The 18,616-nt window shown below is 42.0% G+C and overlaps 1 long non-coding RNA gene across 1 annotated transcript; it reads right to left on the reverse strand.

The window, feature by feature from the left end:
• Window positions 1-288: 288 nt before the first annotated feature.
• LOC137107635 (uncharacterized) lies at window positions 289-17,745 on the reverse strand. The gene is made up of 3 exons (XR_010912073.1): window positions 17,588-17,745; window positions 8,694-8,863; window positions 289-405 (listed from the first exon to the last, which is right to left on the reverse strand). It is a non-coding gene; the product is annotated as an uncharacterized lncRNA (long non-coding RNA).
• Between the last annotated feature and the right edge of the window lie 871 nt (window positions 17,746-18,616).

The raw sequence follows: 18,616 nt of genomic DNA on the forward strand, positions 1-18,616 counted from the left end.
GCCTTCAGAAGGATGACCGGTCTCCACAAACCCAGGACCTCCTAAAAGAAACACGTCCCACAGGAACAGCTTGTTATACACATTGGTACAAACATCATCAACTGCCAACAGGTATAAAGTAATTTTAAGTATCAGCTGGTGCTCAAGACCACAGGTACTTATTATTACAGTTTCCAGCTTGACCTTAATTATGTAAAGAGCTTTCTGTGGAAGCTGCTGTTAAACAGGGCATTGCACTGATTGGTCTTTACTCGAGGGCTTCGCTCTTCTTCTCCAGACACTTACTGACCTGATTATGTCCACCCGGGTTCCAGGTGACCCGAACCTGCCGCTGCTGCGCCGCCGTCTCGCGGTGGTGATTTTCCATTAGGGTGAGACAGTGGGGCCGTTTATAGCTGCAACGCCCTGTGGAGAGCAGGTTAGCGGTAATTACTCAGAGCTGGTAGGAACGGTCACCCCCATGAATATTAGTCAGGCAGCAGCAAACACGTGACAAAGAGAAGGTTTAGTTTCACTTTAGTTTGACTGTGATACATTTGACTGTAAAATAAATTACTTTTATCAACCCATGTCTCTGGAGTTTTCTTCTTGAGACTCTGTTTCTCTCTCAGGTTCATTAACCTCTCAGGGGTGATATGGATTTTACAGGTGAAGTCAATACAGACCTGCATTCACCGCATCGATAAAACATAACTTTCCCAATCATGAAGCCGGTCACACGGGCGCTGCCTTTTACTGCTTCTGTTCTTTACAGGTGAACTCTGAACTTTCATTATAGTTTATGTCAGCAGAATATTTTCAGATAAATGTCAGACAAATGACTTTAATCATCTTAGTTTCAGCCTTGTTTTCCATCGGAGAACGATCTTCGTAAATCAATATAATTGATTACACTTCACACACCTGGAGCTTTTATAGTTGAGAAATGAGAAAATGGCAAATAATTATTTCAAACTGTGAACTGTGGCTGTTTTTTATGCACCTATGAAAATTGACAATCAAACCTTCGATGCTGATTTTTCTGGACAACGAGGTACCACACTGTATGTGGTCTGTTTGTGTCAGACTTCACTGAGGACAGCAAAATGAGAAGGATCCTTTTCATGGACTGTGATAATTTCATCAGAGGACAGATGGCTGTTTCCCTGTGCAGTGGTTGGTTCATTCTCACTAGCTGTCCTTACTTAACACATGGGATGTGGATGTTATGTTAGCAGTGACAAAGTGTTTGCCACACTTTAAAATCAGCATTTTAAAGCAAGTTGGACAACACAGTGTCATATAATGACAAGTTGCATCACTTTTTAGGCCTTTGGCAGATTATATTGACACCACAGGTTATTAGATGCTCCAGGAACAACTTTGTACAAACATAAATACTGCATTAGGGCTACGCACCAAAACTTCAGGGTGAGGTTCTATTTGAGATAAATTACATAAAAACAACGTCCCACATGTACTTTCTTTACTATAGTATCCATGTGCGCCATATTGTGTAAGGATCAAATTAAAGCTCACAATGTCTCACACTACAGTCAAACTCTGGTCTCCTGTGGAAAAGTCCAGTTATTTGTTTCAGTTTATGCAGTGAGTCATTGCCTTAGGCATCAAATATGGAAGCGCCGGGGTTTTCATTGTACTACACTGAAAGCTCGGAGCAAATGGGTGTCATGAACGGATCATAGATGTGGTGGCAAGATGGAATGTGGAGTGTGGAGTAAGTTTTCAACAGGCTGAAAACTGAAAAGACCAAAAATGCTTTTTTTCAATTGATCTTTTTTCATTACTTTAAAAAAAAATGTACTTTTTATTGTATAAAGGGGGCTTGGGGGCTCAGTGGGTAGAGCGTAGGGTTGGGATACAGATAAAATGGATAATATGGGAGGGTTGAGGCAGGAAGGGCATCCGGCGGAAAAAAACGACCCCTGAAGGGACCAGTCATTGATCTATTGTACTTTTTATTGTGGTACCATAGTTTTAGGTATTCCTACACCAACATAAGGGGATCAAGTAAAGTAGAAAATCCACAAAACTCCACTGAAGTACAGAACTTTAATAAATGTACTCAGAGGCTGGAGTTGTCTCAGCAGTAACTAGTATATCACACATCATGACGGCATCAACCAGCATCAGTGTTTGCAGTGGAATCCAGCATTATGTGTTGAGGCTGTGGGGAAAAAGCACCAAAAGAAGAATATAAATTATTACAAGGCTATGTAGGCAGTATTCTTACATACTGCAAAAGGTATTTTTCATTTCCCGCTACAGTTATCTAGGGACACAGTGTGTAGACAACAATACACTCAGGCACCTAAATACATATATAAACACTCACAGCTGCAGAAACAGCCAGTGTGTTCCCATAAAATAGCCTTTTTTGACAGCATCATAAACATGCATTCTGTAACAGCTTAGTTCAGCCCTTCCTTTTGATGTATACACCGAGACTCCATGTTTTCAATCCGTCAAATGGAAATATTTCTACCAAATTCAGCCTGACACATTTGGTAACGTCGGAAACTTTGGGAGCTTCGCGAGAACATAAACTAAAGTTTTGTGGGTTTGAATAAAGTTTGCTGTCCCCCTGGTGCGTGGATTTTCTTTTCCAAAGGGTAGTTTCACTTCTGGGTTTAGATGGAAATGCCACCGTCAAAGGCTGTCAGCATCTGTCAGAAACTTTACATTTGCACATATGATCCATCAGAGTGACACTCTTCAAGTGTGCATGACAGCACAGCGAGGAGAGTTTTGAAGAGCTGCTGCCACATGTCAAACTTTCACAGGGAAGATCTGTTTGAACTGCGTCTGTGGATTCAGCACAGCCAGGTCCTGGCAACGCTGTCTGCAAACATGAAAACGTTTTTGAGGAGAGTGCAACCTTGACAATTGTGAATATGAAAAGAAATAGTTAATTGTAATGAACATGTAGATCAGACTTTGTTGTGGCTGTTTTTCTCTTGATCTCACATTGGTGTTGCAGGTTTGCTTTGGCATTCGCTCCTCACAGCGACCCTGCAGTAAGTGTCCCCCATGCTGCACAATCAGCACTGATTACACTGACTTTCACCATCACCTGCTGTTGTTTGTTTGCATATTTCAAGTATATTTAACTTTATAATTAAATCAGCATTGCCCTGACCCCCTTGGCAATGCAGGCGAGTCTTTTGCATTGACAAAAAAAAAAAAAAAGAATAAAAATTGATTCACCAGTGAAAGCAATATGGAGACTTTTAGTGAAAATCAAAATGTAGCGACAGCTTGATGCAGTCCACAGAGCACAGCATAATTCCACTGCAGATTAGGTGTTTTCTGTGCACAAAGCTATTACAGTTAGTAGGCCGAGCACAGAAGGTTTGAACATTACATTTGATTATCCTAATAATGCACACGGAGCTGAAAAAGTGTTTAGCATTTTACAGGCTTCGTAAAAAAAAAAAAAAAAAACTCAACTAAATGGGCATTTTCTCACAAACTTAAATTACAAAAGGTGAATGAAATTAATGCAATGAGCAAGAGTGATTCACAGCATCTCACACATCCATCTGGTCCGATCCTCCCACTCATGGTTATGACCTATTAAAAGTTTCATTTGCTTTAATTTATTAGTTTATGAGGCAGAAGAATAACACGCCATCCAATTCAAACTCCACCGTAAAGCTGGGGACAGTTCACACTTCACACATCAGATAACTGAGTGAATGGTGGCCAACACACTTTTATGAAGTCATTCTGATGTATAACATACTCTGTATCATTTTAAAATGGAAAATAATTTCACTAAATGAAATCTTGTGACTCGCAAAAATACTGTTTTACAGAAAGCTGAGAAAACATTTTGCCATTTTGTTCCGATTATTTTCAGATCCTGGGTCAGTGTCACACGTTCCAATGGTGACTGAGTCAAAGGTGCTGACATGTTTAGAGCATTCTTCATATGTTTCAAATGAGAATTCACAAAGATGGAAGAACACAAAGGAAACACAGCTGGACATCAGTTTAAATCTCTCCTGTTCAGCAATGAATTTATGTTTCTGTCTTCTGGGACACAAGAGGTTATTTAATATTCCAGGTCTCAGCTTGATAAAAGAGGAGAGAAAATCAGAGCACTACAGATCAGTTCACGCTAGAGCCTTTCAAGAGCTTCTTACTGAGCTCTCAGACGCAAAGAGATGTTGAAATCTTCTCTGCTATTAAATCAAACGCTCTTTGAGGCTGAAAACCACCAGAGAGCCGTATCTGTACTGGAGTAGTTTTCCCAGCTGTGAATGCAAATTATAACCGTGAGATTAGAATATGGGATTAGAGGGTGTCAGAACCCAGACCTGCAGGAAACCGTGATTTGCCAAAGCTGAATTAGCTGTGTCCTTTAAGGTGACTGCAGAAAGAGATAAAGGGCAGTGAAGTAAAATATAGATAATTAAAAGTTGGTAAACTACTTTACATATAGCGAACAGTGAACTAGTCCAGGGCAGCACGGTGATGGAGTGGTTAGCGCTGCCTCACAGCTAGAACGTCTGTGGTTTGAGTCCACTGGCCAACATATTCTCATCCCACGGCGTCAGATAATGATGCTTCATAAGGCGCCAAATTGCGCCGCGTTTCTACGTCTTTATTGACGTATCAATGTGAATGTGAGTGTGAATGGTTGTCTGCCTGTGTTGGGCCCTGGGACCTGTCCAGCGTGTCCCTGTCCCGCTTCTAGCCCAGTGACACCTGGGATAGGCTTTGGCTCAACAGATAGTGGGTGGAAGAACTGGTCCACGTATTCGGTTTTCGGGGATAACACATTTATCCACTTTGCAACATGAGCCAGAACATGTCAATTAAATTAAAATAGATGAAAAAAAATAATGATCCGTTATTTCGAGTTTAAACGCTTCATCAAGTAAAGACATATACACTCAACATTCACTTCAAATCCTCTTCAGTGCTCCCACAGTTGCATATGTATCGATTCTGACATGCAAACACATTCACATTGCCTTAAGCACTGATAGGAGGAATGAGTATGTACAGTAGATAGAGGCAGTGTGCAGAATGTATGAAAAGGGGGGAGAGAGAGAGAGAAGGGGGGAGAAAGGCAGATATGCTGAAAAGCTATTGAGCAGCCGGAGAATGGAGCAGGAAGAAGATGGGTTATTCCCTCAGCTGTCACAGAAAACCTTGTATGAACCCATCTGTTAAATATTTTCCAGGCTGAAGTTACCTCAACTTTACTTAAAGAAACTTTCCAGTGCAGTTTACTCTAAAATGTATCGTTCGTAACAGTGCAAGTACGACTTTACGGGATTTTATTTTCAATGAACACCCTCCACAACCTCTTTATGAAGAGCAGATAAGCTGTATCTATGATGGATGGATGAATACAGTTTTAAAACAGACTTGCAAGTAAGTTCTAAAGGGTTCAAACACCCTGTCACACACCGACCCAATGCAGTCGTGAAATTAACAGGGTTTATTACATGGTCCCTCAGGAAAGGGACCATGTAATAAACCCTGATAATTTCTTGCCAATTTTTTTGCCAATTATAGTTTGTTGTGTGCTGCATTTTTGTTTTTCATGTGACACGTCTATTTTACTCTTCATGGCACCTTAAGATGTCTTGGTTTTTGCGTCCCTGTCCACATTTAATTCATGTAAATACCTTTAATGCCTCAGGTAGTTGGACTTGGACCCCACTTGCCAAGCAAGTTAAAAGGTCACCTAACGTCACCCTGCTGCTGTAGCTTATTGGGAGTAGAGATGCCTACTGATTGCACAATGTTGGAGAATTTCAAACGAAAGATCAAGATGTTATTTGGTCATAGCTCGAAAATGGTGGTCTGACACACCATGAGTAAGGGTCAAAGACCGTCGTCGTAATGGTTTAGCGGCCATTTCAGACTGATTAAGACATTTAGAACTGTTACTATGACCAAGTAAACGTGGTTAAAATATGACGTGGTGACTTGAGCGGTTTAGTGGAAGAGCATCGACTGAATGATGTGCCCATCCTGCTGCAACCCTCCCATTTTACCCGAACTCGGGACCAGCACCGAGGTGGCCACACCTGGTGGGGTGGGATTCGAACCTGCGGCCTTATGCATCCCACCCCAATGCTCTACCACTACGACAGTTTAGTGGTACAAATGATTAGTAATTAGTTAAATTGCCAAACACCAACAGACATGAGGTCCCACAGCAGTTTGAGTTGATCACTAAAACTTCAGACACTATATCACATTTTTGTGCCGGGCTTCTGATCACAACACGTCTTTTAGGTGATAGAATTTAAACGAACACATCTAAAATTCCCCCCTTGGTGTTATAACTATATACTTTTATTGAGCAAATGTCCGGGTGTGTGTTGACACTGAAGTCACACATACAGCCCAAATAACATGTTCTGTTTCCTTCCACATTCAATTCTCACTACAGCACCAGCTGTCTCCAGACAGAAACACTGAATAATTCTTTTCACCTCAGTTTGACCTTGACAGGCAGTGACTGAGACCCTGCAGCTCAACACCACTGAGTCAGTGCCCCTGTAGTACATAGCATGTCACTCTCCCTGTTGGTTTTTCAGCTGGCCACCATTTGTCAAGTCCCCTCTGTTACATTTTTTAGCCTGTTAGCCAGTAGTGTGTCTACTGCAGACTGAAAAAAAACGAGTATTTCTGTGGGTTAGAAGCTAAACTCATCTGTATCATGACTGTGGTGTATAACAAAAATGAAATAAATGGCTCAAACGAGCCACTTCAGTGCTTTTCTGGTGTGCACAACAACTTCTGAGTATTTTATGTTTGTTTATTTCTTCTCACTTCCCCTCATTTTAACCTGTGAAGACTTGTTCAGATGGCCTCTGGAAGCACAAGTGCCCAGGAGAAATGTGTTAATCTCAATGCACTGTCTCCAATTCCCAGTTCCTCTTTTGACTTCCCAGCACTTCCCAGTGTGAGCACTTGAAATGACACAAGTGCTCGCATACCTACAGTGGTCCCCAAAGTGATGCAGGCTCACTGCATTGAAAGGAAATCAAGAAATGCCGCAAATGTCAAACCACAAACAAAAATGCAAAGCAAGAGAATAAATGTGGACAGAGGTTGTTGGTTTTTGTTTGTTTTTTTACCACTGGCTTTTTAAAAGAGGATTTGGAGACATAATTACCTAATGCACTGAACGTATTATTATATTTTCATGTCTTTATGGACCTAAACAGAAAAAAACAGCTAGAGTCCACATCCACACTATAAAGATAAGCAAGACACAAAGCCGCATACAGAGACACACCTGGGAAAATAGAAATGTTTTCAGGTTGCTGGGGAAGCTGCAGATTTATCTGTCAGACTGAGACACCAAAGCCATTACAATGAGTAATGTCACAAAGACTTGTGACATTAAACAGCTGGACATATACATCAGCTCCCACATTTACAGCAAGTTAATGTCTGGGCTCTACAGTAGGATGCTTCAGATCAGATACCCATGAACCACTTCAAAGGGGTTTTGCCCATTCCCCAATAAAACAGGCACTTTTCATCTTTTGCCTGCATGCTCACCAGAGCTCCTGCCTCTGCCACCACACCCCTGTGTTTAGTCTAAAATGTTGCAGCTCATCTGGTCCTCAAGTTATCCAGTCCCACTCTACAGGAGTCCTGCAGTCTGCATCAAAGTCAAGGCTCTGGTCCCAGCCTGCAGAGCAATGCTCCCAGCTTCCTCCAAGCAATGGCCAAGCCCTGCACTTTGATGCAACCTCTCTCCTCCTCTGGATGATAGTCCCCTGTCCTGGCCCCACAGGGGCAGAATTAAGTGGAATTTCGACTCTGTCTGAGCTGCAGGACAGCTCTGCATCATTATGAGACACACAAGCTGTGTCTAATTTCAGGGACCTCGTGATGGAGTCTATGCAGTCTACAAAGACATGGTCTGCGTAGATCAAAAGGTCTGCAAAGGCTGGAATGAAATGAGACCATCTGATGAACAGAGAATTACCTATTTGGGTCACCAGCTGATTCCAGTTGGACAAGGGCAGCTGAGAGGCTGAGCTAGAAGCTAGCTGGGCTAATTGGCTGTGCTACAGTCCAGGCCATGGTTATCACTTCTGCAGCTCAGTGGCAACTCGACCTGTTCATGGTTCTTAAATGGCTCCAAAATATCAAAGACTTAACAACTCCACAGAGTCCACATACCTGTTGGTCCAACAGTTATCAGAACTGATGACCACCAGCAAGTTGCCACCGAACGGCAGCTTTAATAGATTTTTAGGCCCATTTGGTATTTTATTCTATCTTTACTGTTGCACTCATGAGAAATCTCTTTCATCACCATTGCACAAAGAATCTTGGGATTGGTTGAACCTTAAAGGAATCACCCACTGGAGCCCTCGTTGCTCTTGAGAAGAACACTGCATTGGAAGGAGCCTTCAAAATTGTGAGTGTGACACAACTGGTCTTCAAATACAGCCTTCAATTTAGAAACAGCTACAGTTTGAATACATGAACACATGAAACACATGACTTTCTATGCTGTTGGTAAGAATAACAGCCATCAGTGGTAGTTGTCTTTCTGAAGTTTTCAAGATCATTAAAATCTTGCAAACCCTAAAAGCTGTAGGCAAACTTTTAGTATAGATTTTTTTTTTTACACTTTTACACAAAAGTTTTTTTTTTGTTTTTTTTTTCAAAAATGAGGAATAACCTTAGTATCGTCTTACGATTAGTCGATGCTGATGTAGAGAGTGTGGGCCTTTTTACAGCAGAGTGTGTTGGGTCTCGCTCTCCACAGTCTGCTGCCACTGGGGAGCTTGTAGAGAACACATTTCCTGTCAGTGTGTTCTACCCCAGAGCAATTGATGTCCTCCATTCAACCGCAAGACATCCACACCTGCAGAGAGACAGAGAGTGATGTAGTGTAACATGGACAGATGTGCAAAGGACAGTGTGTCATTGACATGTTTTAATGTTCAAGCTGCTGACAAGGTGTAACAGGCAGGCAATCAGAAAATAGTAGGATACAGATGGACAAAGAGAAACACAGTCGTGGACAGAGATTTTAGAGACAGAAGGAAGAGAAGGAGAGTTAAGAGTGAGACCAACAGGGAAGCAGGACCAACACATGACACCTTAAAAGGAGGGTAGAAGTTGAAGATTAGATGTGAATACAGATAACAATGACAAAAAAGGAAGAGAGAGGACTAAGATGAGAACTAAGAAAAGAAATCAAAGCAGTGGTTGAGATAGAAAGGGCTAAAAAATGCAGTATGTTCATATACTGTTGACATATTGACACCTTGCTGCAAAAATTAAGTTTTGTTCAAAGCTTGTTTGCTGAAAACAGCTACCTTTTGTTGGAAGTGATGCTTAAAATGTTTAATTCCATTCAGTTCAATTCTGCTTTATTTATTTAGAACCAATTTACAACAAAGTCATCTCAAGGCAATTTACATAATAAAGTCGACATTATACAGAAATGTAGAGAGACCCAATAAATCCCCCCTGAGCAAGCCTATAGGCAACAGTGGAGAGGAAAAACTCCATTAAACGGAAGAAACCTCCAGCAGAACCAGGCTCAGGGTGGACGACCATCTGCCTCGACCGACTGGGGTGAGTGGAAAGTGAAGAGACAAAAGAAAAAGAGCAACAAAGGCAACAACAAAACATGGGGCAGGTTGGTGGGACCAGTAGCTGCACACTGGAAGACAAACAGCGCTGGGGATAAAAGGGCTTTATAAGCAGGCATTTATTTATTTCGTTCCTGCCATAAATATCAAAGGTCCCTGAATTTAGTTGCATTGTTTCGCTGAAGACAAGAAATTAACTTTCAGGATTTGTTCTCACTGTTTAAGTTAAAAACAAGCTTATAGCGTTATGGCAGCGTGATACCCAAACAGAATGTGATGTCAAAACCTAACGCACCTCAAAAACAATTTGGCATTGTTCCACATTAGAACTCATAAACTTCAAGAAACGACCAATTGTTCACCAGGCTAAAGATTACATTATTATTACCATCATCGAAGAGATTAACTGAAGAAACTGGAAGAATAAACACTTTATTGCAGCATATGAACATCGTTTAAAAATACACATCTGCTGTATAGGATCTTCATGTGTTGATTAAGAAAATGTAGGTCTTTGCCAATGCAGAAGACCATGAGAGAGGAGACCAACGCAATCAGAGAACATAAACGGAGAAACAAAGCGGCTTTTAACAAAAGAGGATTAGAACAAAAGGGCTGTTGTCTGTGTGTGTGTTTGTGTGTTTGTGTGTGTGTGTGAGTGGGGGGGGGGACACATGAAACATACGGAGAGAGCGATAACACGACAGAGAGTGTGGGGTTCTCGCTCGAGCTAGATTTGGCTGAGCAGGGTCCCTTGATATGTAAATGTGCTTCAGCAGTATGAATGTTTGATGGCTGCTGAGGCCCGACGTGCAGCAAGGGCCAACAAAGCATGAAATATACATTACAACGTGCAGCATTGTGTCGGCAGAGAAAGGTGTGAGGCACACACACACACACACACACACACACACACATAGGAAAAGGACAGTGGTTCAGCCCTGGGTCAGGAAGTCAAAGAATATGAGGGTGAGAACACAAAAGGGGGAAGACAGCGGTTGTTGATGTGTTCGATCGAACGTCTTTTGTGTGACTGCATCACATTTACATGCTCATGCATGTGCATGTGTGCATCAGTCGGTATCAGTGCTGTAACAGCTAGGTCACCCCACACTACTGACAGAGACAGACGTAGTGACATGTCTCTGATGCAAACTAGGCGTTTATGTTCTCTGCGCCGCTTCTGTGAATAATTAATTGTTAAGAAAAAAAAAAAAAACATGTCAGTTTACTGAAGATGCTACAGTTTTGAAGACGCTGAATAAAGAGGGTTTCTGTGCTGTGTTGAGCTGTTTGGACCATGTACAGTAAGAAATCGTGGACTAATGGCTGTATGTATTTCAGTAAACTGTTTCCTCAACCGGCACCATGTTTTGCTGGTGATCATGACTTTTTACACACCTCTGGATTTAGTCTTTGTGCAAAACGTTACTTCAGGTGCATCCACTATAAATGAAAAACACCTTGGCAACCAAAATAAAAGGGAAAAACATCTCAGTACAGCAGGGGACCTCGGGCTTGGAGTCTTATGTCAAAAACTGCAAAGAATGCCAGAGAGAGAGAGCGAGGAAAAGAAAGAAAACTTGGTGCAACAGTTTTATATAGGTCTCATTGTGATCTTCCCCTCAGGCAGACTGACTATTTCTTTTAAAAGAGCTAACACCGGGCCAACACAGTCCTCCAAAACTGTGTTGGCCCTTTTTGTTCTCGAACAGCAAGATTTAGAAAGTAAATCTGAGCGAGGATTCGACCTCATACCTCCTGCTTAATACGTCTTGATGCACTGTCAAAAAAAACATGTGTATTTAAGTCTCGAGCGCTTTCTGACATATCACTCACCTCCCAGCTCCCAGTGCTGCAGTCAGATATAGAACATATCATCGACTTCAGTGTCCATGACAAGTTCAGTGAAGGGTCTATCAACTGATTCCCACACCACAGAAAATACACTTGAAAACGTGAACCACAGTCCAAATCCAGTTAGCTGACAGTAAAACATGTGCACCGCAGAGTCTGATCAGTCACATCCAATATGTCAAAGCAAATGATGATGTAGTTTCAGCCACGTTGTTCAGTGTCTCCTTTCACAGAATAGGTCACTTATTTTACTCTTTCCAGCACCACAAGTTCTTTATGCTTTATCTCTTTCTATATTTAACCCAGATAACCCCAATCGTTACAATATACAGTGCTTCCCATGCAGATGAACTACCGTTGTTACTGTGCCTGAACACTTCCTCCATGGCTCTCGTGCTTCTGCTCACGCTGCACCTTCTCTTTGTTGGGTATGAGCACACCAGCATGTCGACTATACAAGGATGAAGAAAACTTTGCAGTTCTGCACTTTGTCTCCCTCGTTCTCTCCTCCCCACAGTGAAAGTGTTTCTTCCATCTCCTCCTTCGCACACTGCATGTCAAGCTGCATCCTTCATCCTCTCCATCACAGTGGTGGAGCTCAATAACTGCAGGGACTGCCTGCTTGTGGAATCTGAAGTTTGAGCTCCGTACCACCGGGATTAATCTAAAAGCCTGAAGACCTCAGCTGTGCCGTTTGGTAACTGCACCACAGGTTGGTTTTCTGCCCTGCATTAAACAGACATTGGCGTTACTGTGTTACTTTGCACAGGCGACTGGAAATCATTTGGATTTAGGTTCTGAACATCTGGGTTGGTTTAGGGCAGTAGTTTGTACCACCCTGCTGGACCAGAACTTAGGTTTAGGCCCTTACGTTGAATTTAGGTCACCGTTCTTGAGCCTGCAGCTTCTTATTGTTGTACATTATTGCGATTTTACTTTCACCTGAATACACCACAGTTAAACATTTAGAGGACAGCACAGTGCTGGAGTGGTTAGCGCTGCCGCCTCACAGCTAGAACATTGTGGGTTCAATCCCGGGCCAACCGTGGCACCTTTCTGTGTGGAGTTTGTATGTTCTCCCTCTGCTTGTTTGGCTTTTGATCCTGAGATGGACTGGAGATCCAGGTCCAGGGTGGACCCTACCTCTCCCACTTTCTCCTAAAAAATACATTCCCGCACAACTAAACTGCAAACGTGAATTTATTTTTGTCACATTGTTTTCAGATCCAATGTACTTTGTAAATGACACATACTGTATTTTTATTAAGAAACATGAATTGCAAGGAGGCGGCTGGAGAGGTTGGTGAAGTAGAAAGCACGGGGCCGTCAAGCCAAAGTCCAGAGATCTATTCCAGACTCCTGTGTCTGGTTATGTTCAGGCAAGAAAACCACTGATGTTAGGCTCAGAGAAAAATCAGGGACGTGTTTAAAAGCGATAAGACACATTTATTAAATGACTGTTCCAGCAGCTGAGGAAGATCGAGGGCTGGTCTAATACAGGAAGATGTAACTACCTAAACAGAACCATAAAATGCTTCCATAACGCCCGTAGTCACACAAACTGGACGTTGTATTGCAGGATCACATGATACTGCAAAAAGCAAAACCGAATATTTTGCTTTAAGAACGAATATTTTGGAGCACAGAAATATGTTGTCTGGTAACATTTTATTTTTTTATTCAGCCGCAGAATACAAACTGTGGCTGAAATTGTGATCCTCTGGAAAGTTTCGTTGTATAGGAATCAGATTTTTGGGAAGGGAGAAGGAAAAAAGTTTAGTATGATTCTGGCTCAAGCTCTAGTTTACAATAGATCTTGTTTTCTGCAGAACTGGACAATATAGTCAATTATGTTGACTTCATTGAAGCAAGCTCATTGGCCGCATGTAAGACATGACTTGTTCTTATTGAAATCACTTGAGGGGAAAGATGAGAGAGAAGAAAATAACTTTTTGTATTCAGCTGAGGCAGTTATGTTTGGGAATAATTCCATTTAACACCATTGAATTAATTGGTTAATTGGAAATCAGAATTGTATGTTACCTATGTGATACATAATGTTCCGACAATTAATTTGTCATGGGACGAAATTTAATTAAAGCCCTATCCAGAAATCATAGCACTTCCAAGGGGCGGGTATGTGAACTGATTTATTAATAAGATGATAAAGACAAAAGCAAATAGCTTGTTTGTGTTTGACAGACTGTGTGTGTGTGTGTGTGTGTGTGAGAGAGAGAGAGAGAGAGAGAGAGGGACAGAATTGCTGCATCCGTTATCATGTTCTCTCCTTTTCATTCTGTACTGGAGTCTGAAGGTGCTCTGTAGGGCCAAGAACCAATTAACCCATCTGCACCACTGTGGGATCTGACTGGTGTGACAAGCGCCGCGGTGCCAAATTACATAATGGTCCTCAGCTCAGGGCGCACAGGGAACTGAGAGAAACAAACAGCAGCTCAGGAAGCAGAGGACAATCTGCTCTGCTGCTGAGGGAACAGGTGACGGTGGAGCCATTGTGTGAGTCCCACTTGTCCTTGTGTGCTTGCTTGATGGATTTTGCACTTTGGCTCGGCAAATGGAATTCCATCACTAGATACTCCGATGTTTAAGTGAAAAAAAAAAAAAAAAGTGGTTTGGTGGTGTTAGAAGTTGTGTGGGTGGTAAGTAGACGGTAAAAATGGGAGATTAGATTTATGATGATTTGCAGAACAATGCCTGGAAAAGAAGATGTGTTGGAGTTTAGACTTCAAACGCAGTCACGATTTTGGGAAAAGAAGGATCAGCCTCATTCACACATGCACAGGGCTCCTGATCTTCTCTGGACTTTACCTGGAGATGGTGCATGTGGGAACGCAAATGTCCGAGTGAGGCGCTCTGGAGATTACCAGAGGTTTATCCTGTGAGTCCCGCGCTACAAAGTCCGGATTATGCGCACGAGCCCGTGCGTGGATTGAGCAGTGCTCTGTCCTGAACTGTGAGTGAGAAGTGAGTGAACAGTCGTGTTGCCAACGTTCCCATCAGTCCATTACCGAGCAAGATTTTTTTTATTTTTTCAGCTTCAATGTGCTGTTCATGTGCTAAGGAAGCTATAGAAACACCGGGAGACACTAACACTATTTGCTCTATGTTGGTTTTACACACTGATTCAGCCAAGAGGAAATAATGTGAGAGGCAGCAAATTCGTGAAGCTGTCCACCGGGAACAGTCATGGTTTTCCCAAGGGTGACTCTGCTATTGCTCCCAAACCATGTGCATGCTTTAATGAATGACTGTCTCTCACCTGCAGCAGTCAGACGCATCAAGATTAGGATTACAAATATTTGATGTATATCGCTTAAGTAAACGTGTTACGCTCTGAAAATTATTAGTATCAGCACATCATTTCTGCTGAGAATTATGATGAAAGAAAACTGTGCAGAAGTATTTCAAAGAAGAGACGAACAGCATGGAAACAGCATAGATTTCATTTTTATAAAACATATTTCTTTTAAAAACCAAATTACATTCTATAGGAATCATAATTACTGGGAATAAAACCCATCCAAAGTACCATGGGTGCTAGGTTTAGGCAACAAAAGCATTAGAGTAAAGAAATTTAAGTTTGCTGCCTACATCCTTTCTGCAATCGCAGAAAGTGAATTATTGTCTAACTACTGGTGAATATTTTAAAGAAATTAGTTTTTGTTTGCTGTTACATATTTAGAATCCTGTCAGACTCAGATGACCGATTTTTCTCCTGAATGTGTGCGCTACATTGCCACCTGAAACACCAATCAGATCTGAGAATGTTGGAGAATGATCAGGAGAATGTTGTCCAAACTCCTCTCAGTCCTGGACAATCCCTCCCACCCACTCCACAGGGGATCCTTTCCCCCAGCGGCCATCAGACTGTCCAACTCATCCCCCTTCCAATGGTCCAAAGGGACTAATTTGAATGGTCCAAAGGGACAAATGGCAGTTAAAATAGTTGTTTTTATTTTGTTTATAATTTTTTTTATTTTATTTATGTTTGTTCCTCTAGCTGGGTTTTTGTTTCTTACTTATTGTTCTGTAGTTTGTTTGCTGGAAGTGTTTTCCCTCCTTTTTCTACTTTTTACATGGAGAGCGGCTGTAACAAGGCAACACAATTTCCCTATGGGATCAATAAAGTTGTTTGAATCTTGGATCCTAAATCTTTTGTGCCAGGTCTAAAAATCTTTCCAGGAAGCTGACAGAAGCTCCGTTTGGCATGTAGCTTTATGTGCGAATAAGCTATGACCTCCACGCCCCCTTTTTAATCTTAAGTTTTTTACCGGAAGACAGCAGAGGCCCCTGGAGAACATTACATGATCTTTGAAAGAAAGAGGACTTTCTGAATGGATAGTGAAATATTTTGTGTAAATTTTTGTTTACAGATTGATGTGGGATGTCGCATGTAGCTAATGCTAACTGCTGGGGCACTAACACAAAGCTAAAGCTATATTGTTAAGGGTCGTAAGGCTAACGTTACTTTCTCTGCTCTGTCTCGGGGCTGTTTTGGTTCGTCGTTAAACCTTCGTGTAAGCTATGGAACGTGACGTCAGCTCAGCACTATGTAAAGCCTGGCAGACGCGTGAATGACTGCAGTGTGAGCAGCTCCACGGGCTTCAAGGCTGCTGCTGGAAAAAGTGAAAAACGGTCTGTGTCTACAGGCACCACAAACACTGAGAAATGTAAAAAAATTTGCATAATATGGCACCTTTTAAAACAGCTGTCAAAGATTCCAAATTTCAGGATGACTAAAGAAGTGGCAGCTGGATGCTCCTGCCCAGTAAATCTGCGTACAATAAACAGAAATCTACTTCCTCTGTCAAGAGAAATCCAGATGTTGCATCGCAGAGCTTTACACTGCAGAAACACGACACACTCCAGTCCCCCGTTCTATTAAACTGACAGAATAACACACAGAGAGAAAGACGGCTGAACCAGGGTGATTAGGGCTCCGAAAGAACTTTAAAGAGACTAAAATTGCAACAAAGGGAAAGAAATAATCGCTTCTGTTGGTATGGAGAATGTCAGAGAGTCCAAGGCAGGAAATTGCTATTGTGGGGGTGGGGGGTGGGGGGATTGGGTGGTGGGGTGGGGAGAGGAGCAGAGGAAGATGATGAAACTAAATATCACACGGCAAGAAAAGAGCAATGAGCAACACAGGTGGAAGAAAAGAGGCCTCAGGGGAGCAGATAAATGGCCACACTGCACAGTTTTATTTCATCGTAATGACCAAAGGGAGCATCCAGTCACCCCCCCCCCCTCCCCTTCCTCCCCCCTCCCCACTCCCCCCCAGGCACCAAACTAGTTTCTATTCCATTTGTACAGCCTTAAGGTACCTGACACAACAACAGACTACACAACAATGAAATGCCGTTTCAAACTTTTCCTAAGTAAAAACCTTAATCTAACCTCGCTCAAACTGAAGCCTTTTCGACCACTTTTCTGATTCTACTCCATCTACAACTTGGTAAAAGTCTGTTTTTGGGCTGTGACACACCAAGCTTGACCGGTGTCCGCTCATTGCACCGTGTCCTTTTTCTGATGATTCAGCATATTGAATTGGCGTCAATCCCTGTCAAAAAAAAAAAAAAAAAAGACACCACATTTGATGAAGCAACTAAAAACCATCCGTGGTGAGCAAAGAAAAAGCTTCTCAGTTTGCGGTTTGTGTCCTCAGTCCTGGGTCTCAATGCGGAATACAGACCATGTCTCCTCGAAGACGTTATTCCTCTCACGTGGCTGTAGAATCTTGTGCTAGTTGGCTTTTGAGCTATTTGTCTTTGAGGTGTGTTCAGGTGACACCTTTTGGCCCAGAGGAGGTGACGTGAGGTGAGGTGATGCAAACAATGTTTTACATCAAATCATGGTAGAGATAAGAATTGTTTTGTTTTAGAAGACACGTCGTCCATAATTTAGCAGTATTTACCGTAGCTGTGTGGAGACTTATCATTACTCCCTGATGCTGGTTCTTTTATTTTGTTCTGTAATTACTTCTAATTTGTTCCTATTTATTTGAGCCATTAAGATGTTGCCGTTCTCATGCTGCTAATCAAATTTAAATAATAACGAGGACACAAAGTTCACTGCGCACACACACACACACACACACACACACCGTTTCAGACCTTGCAGTTGTTCGCAGCCGTCTGGAACATGATATTTCCCTCTCTGGCAGCGTTCGTCCTTTGACTCCATCCATGCTCTGCCTCCACTCCTCTCGCTTTCTGTTTCGCCGATGAATGCACGGTGCAATAAAGTCCAGACAGAGTAATTACAGCCTGTCGACAAATAACAGAGAACCGGCCGACACGGTGCAACTTCATTTGCTTTTAAGCTGCTTATTTTCACCCTGCAGCAAATTGGACACTTTGTGCTAAATCGAGCACCAGGTTTAATTGTGTAAACAAAATCACACACCGTCATGTCACCTTTGTGTCTGCTGGGACAATATCTAATGAACAAGTCCATCCTCTTGTCCTGCTGATGTTGACAGCCTCTTTTTATTTGATTCTATCCTTAATTGTGGCTAAGATGTGTGTTATGTGGCGGCCGTTTAAATCATTTGATCATTGTCAGTTTCAGTCTCATGTTGGTTTAATTTTAATAATTAGCATTTGTAATTATAAGACATGTCAGGTTTTGGGAGTAAGTTTGCTCATTAGTGTCTTTTTAAATGAAGGAATGTGAATGGTTTTCCTCCTAACAAATAATTATACTTCCTACATTTAAACGTCAACTTGTATTAAGTGCTTGCTACTTATTCCAACTGAACAAACTCCTGACCACATTTATATTTTTAGTTTTGTTTATTGCTCCTACATGTGCACTTTTTGTCTTGCTTTTTACAAATTAACTTGCACTAGACTTGCAGTGGTACTTAATACCTGGGCTGGACACAAACTTCAATATGAGGAATTCCAAAATGGACATAATGCCTGTGGATTCTGGGTAAAAGAAGCCGGAAAACGTTCCAATTATGTAGACATTTTTAAAGCTTAAACAACTGCGTGGCAATGCGGTTGAAAGTAGGGATTGTTTTGAAACCCAAAATAAGTAAATGGGTAAAAGGCTTCTTATACAGAGCTTTTATCCAAAGTGCTTCTCATTCACCCACTCACGCCGATGGCGTTGGTCGCCGTGCAAGGCGCTCACCT

Source organism: Channa argus, chromosome 22 (assembly GCF_033026475.1).
Source record: "Channa argus isolate prfri chromosome 22, Channa argus male v1.0, whole genome shotgun sequence".
NCBI lineage: Eukaryota > Metazoa > Chordata > Actinopteri > Anabantiformes > Channidae > Channa > Channa argus.